Genomic DNA, 15000 nt, shown 5'->3' with positions numbered 1-15000 from the left:
AGCTTCGCCAACGTTTCGCCAACTCGTGCGGGAGACTTTTTCCGTTTCGCGGCAAATCGTCGCGCCGTGCTCTCCGCATCAACCGCGTACGCAGCGAACCGCAAACGTCGGGCGCAGCCTCCTCACCTCCCTGCGCTTTGCGCGCGAACGTTCCCTGTTCGCGCGGCAAAGCCTGGAGGAGGCACGGCCCCGCAGCGTGTTCGAGCGCCCGGTCTACGGGACACCCTGCTTACTTCGAGGGCAACAAGCGCAACGCAAGGCTGCGATCTCGCGCACTTTGCGCACGGCTGGAGAAGCTTTGCTGGCCGGCTTTCGCTCCTCGTGTTTACCGTGCGTTAAAGTTGCGCGTCCGTGGCTCTCGCAGCTCTTGCGCGCCCGGTCGCAGAGAGGAGTACGCAACCTCGACCGCACTTTCCCTGCAGGCTTCCTTCCGACTCGAAGTCCTGCGGCGGTCTCAACGAGGTGCCACATCCTCAATGCAGTCGGTCGCCCCCGTTTCGGTTGGGCTCTGGCACGACGGTCGCCACCGTCTCGCCCTTGAGTGGCCGCTGTTGGCGCTCGCTGTGAGGTGTTCAGCGTGCTGTCCGTGTTGCCGACGCGGTCAAAACGAGTCGACGGCTCACGTTCCCTTGTGCGCCGAAGGCTCTCTTGATATGTGATCCGACCCTCAGACAGACGAAGCCAAGGGAAGACCCAAGGCCGCAATGTGCGTTCAAAGAATCAGTGCTCAGTGTGTCCTGCAATTCACACCAAGTCTCGCAGCTGGCTGCGTTCTTCATCGACCCGAGAACCGAGTGATCCACCGCTTAGAGTCGTGAAAAAGTGTTTGTTCAATTCCGTACAGTCAAAACCAAACGTTTCTGGCACTCGGCCAAACAGTGGCCAAGAAGGGCGCTTTTCAGCGCACGCTTGGACTCCAAAACTCTGCCGCGCCTTTTTCGGCTGCCGCAAATCGAGCAAACGGTGTGTTTCGGACGGCGTTTCGCTTCCGCTACTTGCGAGTGCTTTCGTGGTCCACCCCTCTATAAATACTCGGGAGGCGTCGAAGCCGGTTCTCCAAGCCGGACCCGTAGGTATCGTTGTGTGCTCGCTCTCATTGGCCCGCCTAACCAGAAAATGCCTGCGGTACACCCATTTGGATAAGAGTGCACGCAGATGCGGGCCTCGACGGCTACACATTTCCTCGGGCGGCCGCCTCCCGGCCTCCGTGGAGCGCGGGATGCACGGTCCCATCGACAAGCCTCTCCCGTTTTTACCGTGGCGTCGCGGTTCACCACGGCGGGCGGGTCGGTCTCCTCCGCATAAAAAGGGGGACCCCCGCTTTTTGTTCCACGAAATCGCACAAGCTTTTTTCGCATCCACGGTTTGCCACCGCACACCAAAATGCCGATCCGGCTGCTTACTTTAGCCAACAGGTGGAGCCAGGCGCGCCGTACTTGCGCGGCACTTCCCACGTCCACCGAAGTCGGTGCCAAGGACCACTTTCGGCGCCGGAGCCGCGTACGAGCCTACTCGAGGCGGAAGAACGAAGCCAGCAAGGGCCTGGCCGCAAGTGCGTTCAATTGTCGGGACGTCCAAGTCCCTCGTTCTTCCGTGCTTCCTCTTTCGGCAAGTCGTTGCGGCACCTTCCCAAAGCGCGCAGACCCGCTAATCGCGACGAGCGCGACGTGGCCGTGCCGCCTTTCCCTCGGCAGCAAGCAAAACGCCTGGCAACGTCGACGCTCCCCTAACCGCGATCTCGCACCGTGTTTCGTGTGGCGAATTCAAAAGCCGGCCGGCGCTGCTGCAACCATTACGGTCGGTACGCATACGCCGCGGAGGGCGGGACGGTCATCGGAGCGTGCGGTTCCTCCATCGAGTACTGCGCACCTCGGCCGTCGCATCGCCGTGCCATGACCGGCCGCGCGTCAACGCGAACCGGTGCCAGCGAGATCCCTCGCCTGCAAGAACCGACCGGCAGCCTCCGTCACCCGAGGACGCGGAGGCGCTTGCCGCGGACGGCGGGACGGTATGCACTGGTGCACAGCGGACCCGTCACATCGCCAGTTCCTTGACCGACCGCCGACGCTTGTGCCGTTCCTCTCGTACTTGGCAGTCGCCGCGCGATTGTCGGGTCTCGTTCTTGCACGCTCGAACGGTCGGGAGGGCACTCGGCTGGCGTTTCGGGAACGCGCAGCCTCGCCTTCTACCGACGTAACCACGACTCGCCGTTCGCGCTCCGCCGCTCCTGTTTACAGTACTAGGCGGTCCCGCAGCGGTCGGGTCGCGCATTTCGAGCGCTTCGAGCCACGGTGCAGTGGCGGGTCGAAAGCCGACCTATGAGTGCGTTGCGCCGTTTGTACCCGCGTCCGCCACCTGGCCGACCGTCCAAGGTCGCGGTGTTGGCGTCCGCTGGGCGCAACAATTTGTCACGGGGTGCCGCTCCACATTCAGGCAGCCCCGTGGGGAAAAGCCGACCCCGCGTCCAAACGGGGTCAGCGGCAGAAAGTGTCGGGCGCAGACGCAGCCGAGGCGCTCACCCTTCACAATCCGTTAATGATCCTTCCGCAGGTTCACCTACGGAAACCTTGTTACGACTTTTACTTCCTCTAAATGATCAAGTTTGGTCATCTTTCCAACAGACCGGCGCAACCGAAAGGCCGCGCCGGACATCGGTCCGAAGACCTCACTAAATCATTCAATCGGTAGTAGCGACGGGCGGTGTGTACAAAGGGCAGGGACGTAATCAACGCGAGCTTATGACTCGCGCTTACTGGGAATTCCTCGTTCAAGGGGAACAATTGCAAGCCCCTATCCCAATCACGAAAGAAGTTCCACGGGTTACCCAGTCTTTTCAGACAGGGATAAAGACACGCTGCTTCCTTCAGTGTAGCGCGCGTGCGGCCCCGGACATCTAAGGGCATCACAGACCTGTTATTGCTCTGTTTCGTGCGGCTAGGAGCCGCTTGTCCCTCTAAGAAGGTTGTAAGGTGCTGGGAACCCCGCACCTATTTAATAGGCTAGAGTCTCGTTCGTTATCGGAATTAACCAGACAAATCGCTCCACCAACTAAGAACGGCCATGCACCACCATCCACCGAATCAAGAAAGAGCTCTCAATCTGTCAATCCTCCCAGTGTCCGGGCCGGGTAAGTTTTCCCGTGTTGAGTCAAATTAAGCCGCAGGCTCCACTCCTGGTGGTGCCCTTCCGTCAATTCCTTTAAGTTTCAGCTTTGCAACCATACTTCCCCCGGAACCCAAATACTTTGGTTTCCCGGAAGCTGCCCGCCGAGTCATTTGAGTAACTCAGGCGGATCGCTGGTTGGCATCGTTTATGGTCAGAACTAGGGCGGTATCTGATCGCCTTCGAACCTCTGACTTTCGTTCTTGATCAATGAAAACATTCTTGGCAAATGCTTTCGCAGTAGTTCGTCTTGCGACGGTCCAAGAATTTCACCTCTAGCGCCGCAATACGAATGCCCCCGTCCGTCCCTCTTAATCATTACCTCGTATTCCAAAAACCAACAGAACAGAAACGAGGTCTTGTTCTATTATTCCATGCAAGTTTATTCAGGCGACTCGCCTGCGTTGAGCACTCTAATTTTTTCAAAGTAAAATCACCGGCCATCTCGAGGCACACAATGAAGTGCACCAAGAAAGAACCGGCATGATGTTCAGTCCGAGCCGTCGCATCGGGTAGATGCACTACTCGTCTGGAACTGAGATCCAACTACGAGCTTTTTAACCGCAGCAGCTTTAGTATACGCTATTGGAGCTGGAATTACCGCGGCTGCTGGCACCAGACTTGCCCTCCAATTGATCCTCGTTAAAGGATTTAGAGTGTACTCATTTCAATTACGGGGCCTCAAAAGAGTCCCGTATTGTTATTTTTCGTCACTACCTCCCCGTGCCGGGAGTGGGTAATTTGCGCGCCTGCTGCCTTCCTTGGATGTGGTAGCCGTTTCTCAGGCTCCCTCTCCGGAATCGAACCCTGATTCTCCGTTACCCGTAACAACCATGGTAAGCAAGTAACCTACCATCGAAAGTTGATAAGGCAGACACTTGAAAGAAACGTCGCCGGCTCGTGGCCATGCGATCAGCACAAAGTTATCCAGAGTCACCACACAATACGGGCCGAAACCCGATCGATCTTGGTCTAATAAAAGCACCCGTTACCCAAAGGGCTCCAGGCTCACTGCATGTATTAGCTCTAGAATTGCCACAGTTATCCAAGTAGGAAGAAACGATCTAAGGAACCATAACTGATTTAATGAGCCATTCGCGGTTTCGCCTTATTTCGGCATGTACTTAGACATGCATGGCTTAATCTTTGAGACAAGCATATGATTACTGGCAGGATCAACCAGGTAATCGTTCGACTGCGCGTCCGTCCTCGCCTTCGGCGGGCCGGACGCAGTCTGTGTGCGGCGGAGGCCACCTTCAGGCGCCCCAACACGCTTATTTTGCACTCCGAGATGACGGCGTTCGAGCTCGCTACGGCACAACCTTCCCGAAAGACGAGTGGGAGCCGTGCGGCAAGAAGCACGTTCATGCTCGCTCTTTTTCGTTGCATCGACTCGGTCGCGCCGTGCGGGTTGCCCAAGCCCGCTGCACTGTCGGTGGACCGGCCGGAACTAGCAACGGAGCCGAGACCGCAAAGCCGCCAGACGACGGGTCACGCCCGCGTCTTCGGCGCTTTCGCATCTGAATCGCCCGAGGACGACACGGAACACACCTCGATATCGTGGTAAAACGGCACCGTCCGACAACCAGCCCCTAACGCATCAAGCGGATGAGGCTGCAGACGACTGCCGTGGATTCCCCTGGAGCAGACCCGAGGACACGCTTGACGAGGCCGAAGCCCGCCGCATATCAGACACCCGGTCGCTTTCGCGTACGCCGCTCACGAGAACCCCCACATAATAGCAGCGATAAGTACCCAGACCTCCTTGGGCACTAATACGAGCGTACTCGAGAAAATTTCACCGCGGGTGTGCCCCGAAACGTGTGGCACGTTGAGCGTGCCACAAGTCTACGTCGCTCTCAAACCCGCCGAGGTCGTAGAATTTGCGACCCTACTCACGAAATTGCCACCGAGGATACGGCCGCAAACGTACCGCACCTTGGGTAGGCCACGAGTTTGTGCAACACTACGCTGACGGCACAGCACCGAGGTCGTGCGCGCACGCACGGGAAAATTCCGCCGCGGTTTCTGCCGAAAACGTGAGGCACCACGACTCTCCGCAAGTTCGCGTCGACTGCGAAAGACCGAAGTCGTGAACGACGTGTCCGCTACTCGCCGCCGACACGCTGGACACCAAACGTACAACGAATCGACGGCGTCGTAGAGGCCCACGACGCGGTTTTCCTTAACGACGTCTCGGCGTGGCACCGACAGGTTAGAACGGCCGACCAACGTTCCCTGTCCGCCGTTCGGCTCAGTCGAAGGGCTCGGCGACTTCGGCAACGCTGCGAAGCCGCACGGTGACGCACGCCATGTCCCCATTTTTTTTTTCTTTCTGCGTCTGCCGGGGTGCCCCTATAATAGCAGCGATAAGCACCCAGACCGCCGTGGGTCGCTCGCCCCGGCTGACGTGGTTTTTCGTACTCCTGCGGCGGTCGCCGTCAAGCACGTCCAAATACGCTACTTTCGTGGGCGCATTCACGCTCTTTCGCTTCGCCGGAGTGCCAGCACTCACTCTGCCAAAAACGGCGAACATCCGAGCGGCGGTTCCCACTTTTGCGTCGGCGTCGCAAACCCCGCCCCGGCAGACGAGGTTTGCCGTACTCGTGCGACGGTGGCCGGCGGGCACGTCGAAAGACGCCGATATCGTGCGCGAATTGGCGCACCTTGGCTTCACAGGAGTGCCGCCACTGACTCCTCCAAAAACGGCGAAGATCCGAGCGGCGCTTCCCACTTTCGCATCGGCGTCCCGAACTCCGCCCCGGCTGACGCGGTTTACCGTACTCGTGCGACGGTCGCCGGCGAGCACGTGGAAAGACGCCGATATCGTGCCCGAATCGGCTCCGTTCGGCTTCGCCGGAGTGCCAGCACTGGCTCGGCGAAAGACGACGAACATCCGAGCGACGGTTCTCACTATTGCGTACGCGTCGCAAACCCCGCCCCGGCAGACGCACTTTGCCGTACTCGTGCGACGGTCGCCGGCGAGCACGTAGAAAGACGCCGATATCGTGCCGGAATCGGCCCCGTTTGGCTTCGCCGGAGTGCCAGCACTCACTCGGCCACAAACGGCGAACATCCGAGCGGCGGTTCCCACTTAGCCGTCGGCGTCCCGAACTCCGCCCCGGCAGACGCGGTTGCCGAGCTCGTGCGACTAGCGACCGCGAAGCCGTCTCGCGACGCCGCTTTCGTGCGCGGCTCCCACTGCGACCTGGGTCACCCGAGGTCGACGAGCAAAAAAGAATGTCGAAAAAAAAATTTTTTTTTTTTTTGCGTCTGCCGGGGTGCCCCTATAATAGCAGCGATAAGCACCCAGACCGCCATGGGTCGCTCGCCCCGGCTGACGTGGTTTTTCGTTTTCCTGCGGTGGTCGTCGTCAAGCACGTCCAAACACGCCACTTTCGTGGGCGCATTCGCGCTCTTTCGCTTCGCCGGAGTGCCAGCACTCACTCTGCCAAAAACGGCGAACATCCTAGTGGCGGTTCCCACTTTTGCGTCGGCGTCGCCAACCCCGCCCCGGCATACGCGGTTTGCCGTACTCGTGCGGCGGTGGCCGGCGGGCACGTCGAAAGACACCGATATCGTGCGCGAGTCGATGCTTCTTGGTCTCGCAGGAGGGCCGCCACTCACTCCTGCAAAAACGGCGAAGATCCGAGCGGCGCTTCCCACTTTTTCGTCGGCGTCGCAAACCTCGCCCCGGCAGACGCGCTTTGCCGTACTCGTGCGACGGTCGCCGGCGAGCACGTCGAAATACGCCGATATCGTGCCCGAATCGGCCCCGTTTCGCTTCGCCAGAGTGCCAGCACTCGCTCGGCCAAAGACGACGAACATCCGAGCGACGGTTCCCACTATTGCGTACGCGTCGCAAACCCCGCCCCGGCAGACGCGGTTTGCCGTACTCGTGCGGCGGTGGCCGGCGGGCACGTCGAAAGACGCCGATATCGTGCACGAATTGGCGCTCCTTGGCTTCACCGGAGTGCCAGCACTCACTCGGCCAAAAACGGCGAACATCCGAGCAGCGGTACCCACTTAGCCGTCGGCATCCCGAACTCCGCGCCGGCTGACGCGGTTGCCGAGCTCGTGCGACTAGCGACCGCGAACGCGTCTCGCGACGCCGCTTTCGTGCGCGGCTCCCATTGCGACCTGGGTTACCCGAGCTCGACCAGCAAAAAAGAAGGTCGAAAAAAAATTTTTTTTTTTTTCTGCGTCTGCCGGGGTGCCCCTATAATAGCAGCGATAAGCACCCAGACCGCCGTGGGTCGCTCGCCCCGGCTGACGTGGTTTTTCGTACTCCTGCAGCGGTCGCCGTCAAGCACGTCCAAATACGCCACTTTCGTGGGCGCATTCGCGCTCTTTCGCGTCGCCGGAGTGCCAGCACTCACTCTGCCAAAAACGGCCAACATCCGAGCGGCGGTTCCCACTTTTGCGTCGGCGTCGCCAACCCCGCCCCGGCAGACGCGGTTTGCCCTACTCGTGCGACGGTCGCCGGCGAGCGCGTCGAAAGACGCCGATATCGTGCGCTAATTGGCGCTCCTTGGCTTCTCCGGAGTGCCGCCACTCACTCCTCCAAAAACGGCGAAGATCCGAGCGGCGTTCTCCACTTTCGCATCGGCGTCCCGAACTCCGCCCGGGCTGACGCGGTTTACCGTACTCGTGCGACGGTCGCCGGCGGGCACGTCGAAAGACGCCGATATCGTGCCGTAATCGGCCCCGTTTGGCTTCGCCCGAGTGCCAGCACTCACTCGGCCAAAAACGGCGAACATCCGAGCAGCGTTTCCCACTTTCGCATCGGCGTCCCGAAGCCCGCCCCGGCAGACGCGGTTTGCCCTACTCGAGCGACGGTCGCCGGCGATCACGTCGAAAGGCGCCGAATTCGTGCACGAATCGATGCTTCTTGGTCTCGCAGGAGGGCCGCCACTCACTCCTGCAAAAACGGCGAAGATCCGAGTTGCGCTTCCCACTTTTTCGTCGGCGTCCCGAACTACGCCCCGGCTGACGCGGTTTACCGTACTCGTGCGACGGTCGCCGGCGGTCACTTCAAAATACGCCGATTTCGTGGGCGCATTCACGCTGTTTCGCTTCCCCGGAGTGCCAACACTCACTCTGCCGAAAGCGGCGATCATCCGAGCGGCGGTTCCCACTTTTGCGTCGGCTTCGCAAACGGCGCCCCGGCAGACGCGCTCGTGCGACGTACTCGTGCGACGGTCGCCGGCGAGCACGTCGAAAGACGCCGATATCGTGCTCGAATCGACCCCGTTTCGCTTCGCCGGAGTGCTGCCAGTCACGGCGCAGAAAACGGCGAACAAGTGTTTTTTTTTTTCCTAGAATTTGTGTTATAGAAGGCACATTTGATATCGGACGATAATTTTCAACTTTATCACGCGCACCGATTTTCGTGTAGAGGTTTGCAAATTTATGGGAATTTCTCCACTTGGAATAATGCGATTTAGTAGTACTACGAGAACTTCATGGATGTACTCAAGGGTACGGGGCAAGTCAGTTACGTCAACACCTGCAGATTATTTACACTTCAAACTGAAAATTGTTGGTTGTGAGTCCTCGTGTGATATTAAAGGCCGATTCGCTAACACATAGAACAAAGAAAGAAAGGAAGAAAAAACGCCCGCGCTCGCTCAAGAAACCTGGGTTCGCAACAAGTGGCAACAACAAGCAACCGAGCGAGTGCGCCAAAACCCGTGGCGGCCGAACAAACGCGAAGTCCCAACCGCGTCAGCCGGGGCGGCACGGGACAGGAAAAATCACTTCAGCCGGGGCGGCGGGGCACCGAATAAACCTCGTCACCTCGTCGCAGGATAAAAGAGGAAACAAAAAGTCTAAACAGCGTCTGCTGGAGCGAATGCGTAATAAAACAACAACAACAACAAAAAAAAAAACACCCGCGCTCAAGAAGTCTGCAATCACCACAAAAGGCGACTGTGACCGAGCAGCGTCAGCCGGGGCCGTGCGGAAACGGAAAAACCGCGACTACCGGGGCGTCGAGGCACCGAAAAATCCACTTCAGCCGCGGCGAAAAAAAAAACAAAAAGAAAGACGGAGGGGGGGGTGGGGGGAACCACGTCTGCCGGGGCGAAGGAAAAAAAAAAACGCGTCTGCCGGGGCGAGCCCGGGTGCGGCACCACCGGGAAAACTGTGGCAAACAGACATGGCGATCGAGTGAGTGGGCCGCCAGCCAGGCTCAGCCAAAAAGTGCAAAGTCCGAACTGCGTCAGCCGGGGCGGCAAAAACCGCGTCAGCCGGGGCGGCGCAAAAAACCGCGTCTGCCGGGGTGGCACGAAACCGCGTCAGCCGGGGCGGCGCGAAAACTGCGTCAGCCGGGGCGAAAGAAAAAAAAAAACGCGTCTGCCGGGGCAAGCCCGGGTGCGGCACCACCGGGAAAACTGTGGCAAACAGACATGGCGATCGAGTGAGTGGGCCGCCAGCCAGGCACAGCCGAAAAGTGCAAAGTCCGAACCGTGTCAGCCGGGGCGGCAAAAACCGCGTCAGCCGGGGCGGCGCGAAAACCGCGTCTGCCGGGGCGGCGCGAAAACTGCGTCAGCCGGGGCGAGCCCGGGTGCGGCACCACCGGGAAAACTGTGGCTAACAGACATGGCGATCGAGTGAGTGGGCCACCAGCCAGGCTCAGCCGAAAAGTGCTAAGTCCGAACTGCGTCAGCCGGGGCGGCAAAAACCGCGTCAGCCGGGGCGGCGAAAACCGCGTCAGCCGGGGCGGCGCAAAAACCGCGTCTGCCGGGGCGGCACGAAACCGCGTCAGCCGGGGCGGCGCGAAAACTGCGTCAGCCGGGGCGAGCCCGTGTGCGGCACCACCGGGAAAACTGTGGCAAACAGACATGGCGATCGAGTGAGTGGGCCGCCAGCCAGGCTCAGCCAAAAAGTGCCAAGTCCGAACTGCGTCAGCCGGGGCGGCAAAAAACCGCGTCAGCCGGGGCGGCGCAAAAAACCGCGTCTGCCGGGGCGGCGCGAAAACCGCGTCTGCCGGGGCGGCGCGAAAACTGCGTCAGCCGGGGCGAAAGAAAAAAAAAACGCGTCTGCCGGGGCGAGCCCGGGTGCGGCACCACCGGGAAAACTGTGGCAAACAGACATGGCGATCGAGTGAGTGGGCCGCCAGCCAGGCACAGCCGAAAAGTGCCAAGTCCGAACTGCGTCTGCCGGGGCGGCACGAAACCGCGTCAGCCGGGGCGGCGCGAAAACTGCGTCAGCCGGGGCGAAAGAAAAAAAAAAACGCGTCTGCCGGGGCGAGCCCGGGTGCGGCACCACCGGGAAAACTGTGGCAAACAGACATGGCGATCGAGTGAGTGGGCCGCCAGCCAGGCTCAGCCAAAAAGTGCAAAGTCCGAACTGCGTCAGCCGGGGCGGCAAAAACCGCGTCAGCCGGGGCGGCGCAAAAAACCGCGTCTGCCGGGGCGGCACGAAACCGCGTCAGCCGGGGCGGCGCGAAAACTGCGTCAGCCGGGGCGAAAGAAAAAAAAAAAACGCGTCTGCCGGGGCAAGCCCGGGTGCGGCACCACCGGGAAAACTGTGGCAAACAGACATGGCGATCGAGTGAGTGGGCCGCCAGCCAGGCACAGCCGAAAAGTGCAAAGTCCGAACCGTGTCAGCCGGGGCGACGCAAAAACCGCGTCAGCCGGGGCGGCGCGAAAACCGCGTCAGCCGGGGCGGCACGAAACCGCGTCAGCCGGGGCGGCGCGAAAACTGCGTCAGCCGGGGCGGCGCGAAAACCTCGTCAGCCGGGGCGAGCGAAAAGGGGGGGGGGGGAACCACGTCTGCCGGGGCGAAAGAAAAAAAAAACGCGTCTGCCGGGGCGAGCCCGGGTGCGGCACCACCGGGAAGACTGTGGCAAACAGACATGGCGATCGAGTGAGTGGGCCGCCAGCCAGGCTCAGCCCAAAAAGTGCTAAGTCCGAACTGCGTCAGCCGGGGCGGCAAAAACCGCGTCAGCCGGGGCGGCGCGAAAACCGCGTCTGCCGGGGCGGCGCGAAAACTGCGTCAGCCGGGGCGAGCCCGGGTGCGGCACCACCGGGAAAACTGTGGCTAACAGACATGGCGATCGAGTGAGTGGGCCACCAGCCAGGCTCAGCCAAAAAGTGCTAAGTCCGAACTGCGTCAGCCGGGGCGGCAAAAACCGCGTCAGCCGGGGCGGCAAAAACCGCGTCAGCCGGGGCGGCGCAAAAACCGCGTCTGCCGGGGCGGCGCGAAAACTGCGTCAGCCGGGGCGAGCCCGGGTGCAGCACCACCGGGAAAACTGTGGCAAACAGACATGGCGATCGAGTGAGTGGGCCGCCAGCCAGGCTCAGCCAAAAAGTGCCAAGTCCGAACTGCGTCAGCCGGGGCGGCAAAAAACCGCGTCAGCCGGGGCGGCGCAAAAAACCGCGTCTGCCGGGGCGGCGCGAAACCGCGTCAGCCGGGGCGGCGCGAAAACTGCGTCAGCCGGGGCGGCGCGAAAACCTCGTCAGCCGGGGCGAGCGAAAAGGGGGGGGGGGAACCACGTCTGCCGGGGCGAAAGAAAAAAAAAACGCGTCTGCCGGGGCGAGCCCGGGTGCGGCACCACCGGGAAGACTGTGGCAAACAGACATGGCGATCGAGTGAGTGGGCCGCCAGCCAGGCTCAGCCCAAAAAGTGCTAAGTCCGAACTGCGTCAGCCGGGGCGGCAAAAACCGCGTCAGCCGGGGCGGCGCGAAAACCGCGTCTGCCGGGGCGGCGCGAAAACTGCGTCAGCCGGGGCGAGCCCGGGTGCGGCACCACCGGGAAAACTGTGGCTAACAGACATGGCGATCGAGTGAGTGGGCCACCAGCCAGGCTCAGCCAAAAAGTGCCAAGTCCGAACTGCGTCAGCCGGGGCGGCAAAAACCGCGTCAGCCGGGGCGGCAAAAACCGCGTCAGCCGGGGCGGCGCAAAAACCGCGTCTGCCGGGGCGGCACGAAACCGCGTCAGCCGGGGCGGCGCGAAAACTGCGTCAGCCGGGGCGAGCCCGGGTGCGGCACCACCGGGAAAACTGTGGCAAACAGACATGGCGATCGAGTGAGTGGGCCGCCAGCCAGGCTCAGCCAAAAAGTGCCAAGTCCGAACTGCGTCAGCCGGGGCGGCAAAAAACCGCGTCAGCCGGGGCGGCGCAAAAAACCGCGTCTGCCGGGGCGGCGCGAAAACCGCGTCTGCCGGGGCGGCGCGAAAACTGCGTCAGCCGGGGCGAAAGAAAAAAAAAACGCGTCTGCCGGGGCGAGCCCGGGTGCGGCACCACCGGGAAAACTGTGGCAAACAGACATGGCGATCGAGTGAGTGGGCCGCCAGCCAGGCACAGCCGAAAAGTGCCAAGTCCGAACTGCGTCTGCCGGGGCGGCACGAAACCGCGTCAGCCGGGGCGGCGCGAAAACTGCGTCAGCCGGGGCGAAAGAAAAAAAAAACGCGTCTGCCGGGGCGAGCCCGGGTGCGGCACCACCGGGAAAACTGTGGCAAACAGACATGGCGATCGAGTGAGTGGGCCGCCAGCCAGGCTCAGCCAAAAAGTGCAAAGTCCGAACTGCGTCAGCCGGGGCGGCAAAAACCGCGTCAGCCGGGGCGGCGCAAAAAACCGCGTCTGCCGGGGCGGCACGAAACCGCGTCAGCCGGGGCGGCGCGAAAACTGCGTCAGCCGGGGCGAAAGAAAAAAAAAAACGCGTCTGCCGGGGCAAGCCCGGGTGCGGCACCACCGGGAAAACTGTGGCAAACAGACATGGCGATCGAGTGAGTGGGCCGCCAGCCAGGCACAGCCGAAAAGTGCAAAGTCCGAACCGTGTCAGCCGGGGCGACGCAAAAACCGCGTCAGCCGGGGCGGCGCGAAAACCGCGTCAGCCGGGGCGGCACGAAACCGCGTCAGCCGGGGCGGCGCGAAAACTGCGTCAGCCGGGGCGGCGCGAAAACCTCGTCAGCCGGGGCGAGCGAAAAGGGGGGGGGGGGAACCACGTCTGCCGGGGCGAAAGAAAAAAAAAACGCGTCTGCCGGGGCGAGCCCGGGTGCGGCACCACCGGGAAGACTGTGGCAAACAGACATGGCGATCGAGTGAGTGGGCCGCCAGCCAGGCTCAGCCCAAAAAGTGCTAAGTCCGAACTGCGTCAGCCGGGGCGGCAAAAACCGCGTCAGCCGGGGCGGCGCGAAAACCGCGTCTGCCGGGGCGGCGCGAAAACTGCGTCAGCCGGGGCGAGCCCGGGTGCGGCACCACCGGGAAAACTGTGGCTAACAGACATGGCGATCGAGTGAGTGGGCCACCAGCCAGGCTCAGCCAAAAAGTGCTAAGTCCGAACTGCGTCAGCCGGGGCGGCAAAAACCGCGTCAGCCGGGGCGGCAAAAACCGCGTCAGCCGGGGCGGCGCAAAAACCGCGTCTGCCAGGGCGGCACGAAACCGCGTCAGCCGGGGCGGCGCGAAAACTGCGTCAGCCGGGGCGAGCCCGGGTGCGGCACCACCGGGAAAACTGTGGCAAACAGACATGGCGATCGAGTGAGTGGGCCGCCAGCCAGGCTCAGCCAAAAAGTGCCAAGTCCGAACTGCGTCAGCCGGGGCGGCAAAAAACCGCGTCAGCCGGGGCGGCGCAAAAAACCGCGTCTGCCGGGGCGGCGCGAAAACCGCGTCTGCCGGGGCGGCGCGAAAACTGCGTCAGCCGGGGCGAAAGAAAAAAAAAAACGCGTCTGCCGGGGCGAGCCCGGGTGCGGCACCACCGGGAAAACTGTGGCAAACAGACATGGCGATCGAGTGAGTGGGCCGCCAGCCAGGCACAGCCGAAAAGTGCCAAGTCCGAACTGCGTCTGCCGGGGCGGCCCGAAACCGCGTCAGCCGGGGCGGCGCGAAAACTGCGTCAGCCGGGGCGAAAGAAAAAAAAAACGCGTCTGCCGGGGCGAGCCCGGGTGCGGCACCACCGGGAAAACTGTGGCAAACAGACATGGCGATCGAGTGAGTGGGCCGCCAGCCAGGCACAGCCGAAAAGTGCTAAGTCCGAACTGCGTCTGCCGGGGCGGCACGAAACCGCGTCAGCCGGGGCGGCGCGAAAACCGCGTCTGCCGGGGCGGCACGAAACCGCGTCAGCCGGGGCGGCGCGAAAACTGCGTCAGCCGGGGCGAGCCCGGGTGCAGCACCACCGGGAAAACTGTGGCAAACAGACATGGCGATCGAGTGAGTGGGCCGCCAGCCAGGCACAGCCGAAAAGTGCTAAGTCCGAACTGCGTCAGCCGGGGCGGCAAAAACCGCGTCAGCCGGGGCGGCGCAAAAACCGCGTCTGCCGGGGCGAATGCAAAAAAAAACAAAGAAAAAAGCCCGCGCTTAATCAAAAGAAAACAAAGAAAAAAGCTTGCGCTTAATCAAAAGAAAACAAACAAAAAAAGTTCGCGCTTAAGCCTGGCGGTGGAACCACCGGGGCAAACAGACCTGGCGATCGAGTGAGTGGGCCGCCAGCCGGGGTGAGCCAAAAAGTGCAAAGTCCGAACCGCGTCAGCCGGGGCGACGCAAAAACCGCGTCAGCCGGGGACGCGAAAACCGCGTCAGCCGGGGCGGCGCAAAAACTGCGTCAGCCGGGGCGGCACGGAAAAACGAAAACCGCGTCAGCCGGGGCGGCACGGAAAAACGAAAACCGCGTCAGCCGGGGCGACATCAAAATGAGGAAAAAAAAAAAAAAACTGCCTTAGGACACCTGCGTACACTTTCATGCGTTTGGGCATATCTCTCTGTAACACGCGCGCCCCTCGTTACGCGCGGCACTCTGTTTTCTCCGACACCCATATTTCGGCGGCATGTGGCACGCGCGCCCGTCCCTACGCACGGCACACCGCAGTGCTTTCTCGATATTTTTCTTTTCCTCCAAC

General features: G+C 61.7%; 2 non-coding genes across 2 annotated transcripts; both read right to left on the bottom strand.

The window, feature by feature from the left end:
* Positions 1 to 661: 661 nt before the first annotated feature.
* On the bottom strand, positions 662 to 814 carry LOC142790413 (5.8S ribosomal RNA). The gene has a single exon (XR_012889503.1). It is a non-coding gene; the product is annotated as a 5.8S ribosomal RNA (ribosomal RNA).
* A 1719-nt stretch (positions 815 to 2533) lies between these two features.
* Positions 2534 to 4348, bottom strand: LOC142790332 (small subunit ribosomal RNA). Its single transcript, XR_012889443.1, has one exon. It is a non-coding gene; the product is annotated as a small subunit ribosomal RNA (ribosomal RNA).
* Positions 4349 to 15000: the final 10652 nt, after the last annotated feature.

The sequence above is a fragment of the Rhipicephalus microplus genome, unplaced genomic scaffold (assembly GCF_043290135.1).
Source record: "Rhipicephalus microplus isolate Deutch F79 unplaced genomic scaffold, USDA_Rmic scaffold_99, whole genome shotgun sequence".
NCBI classification, from domain to species: Eukaryota; Metazoa; Arthropoda; class Arachnida; order Ixodida; family Ixodidae; genus Rhipicephalus; species Rhipicephalus microplus.
This window is presented reverse-complemented; position numbering and strand designations above follow the sequence as displayed.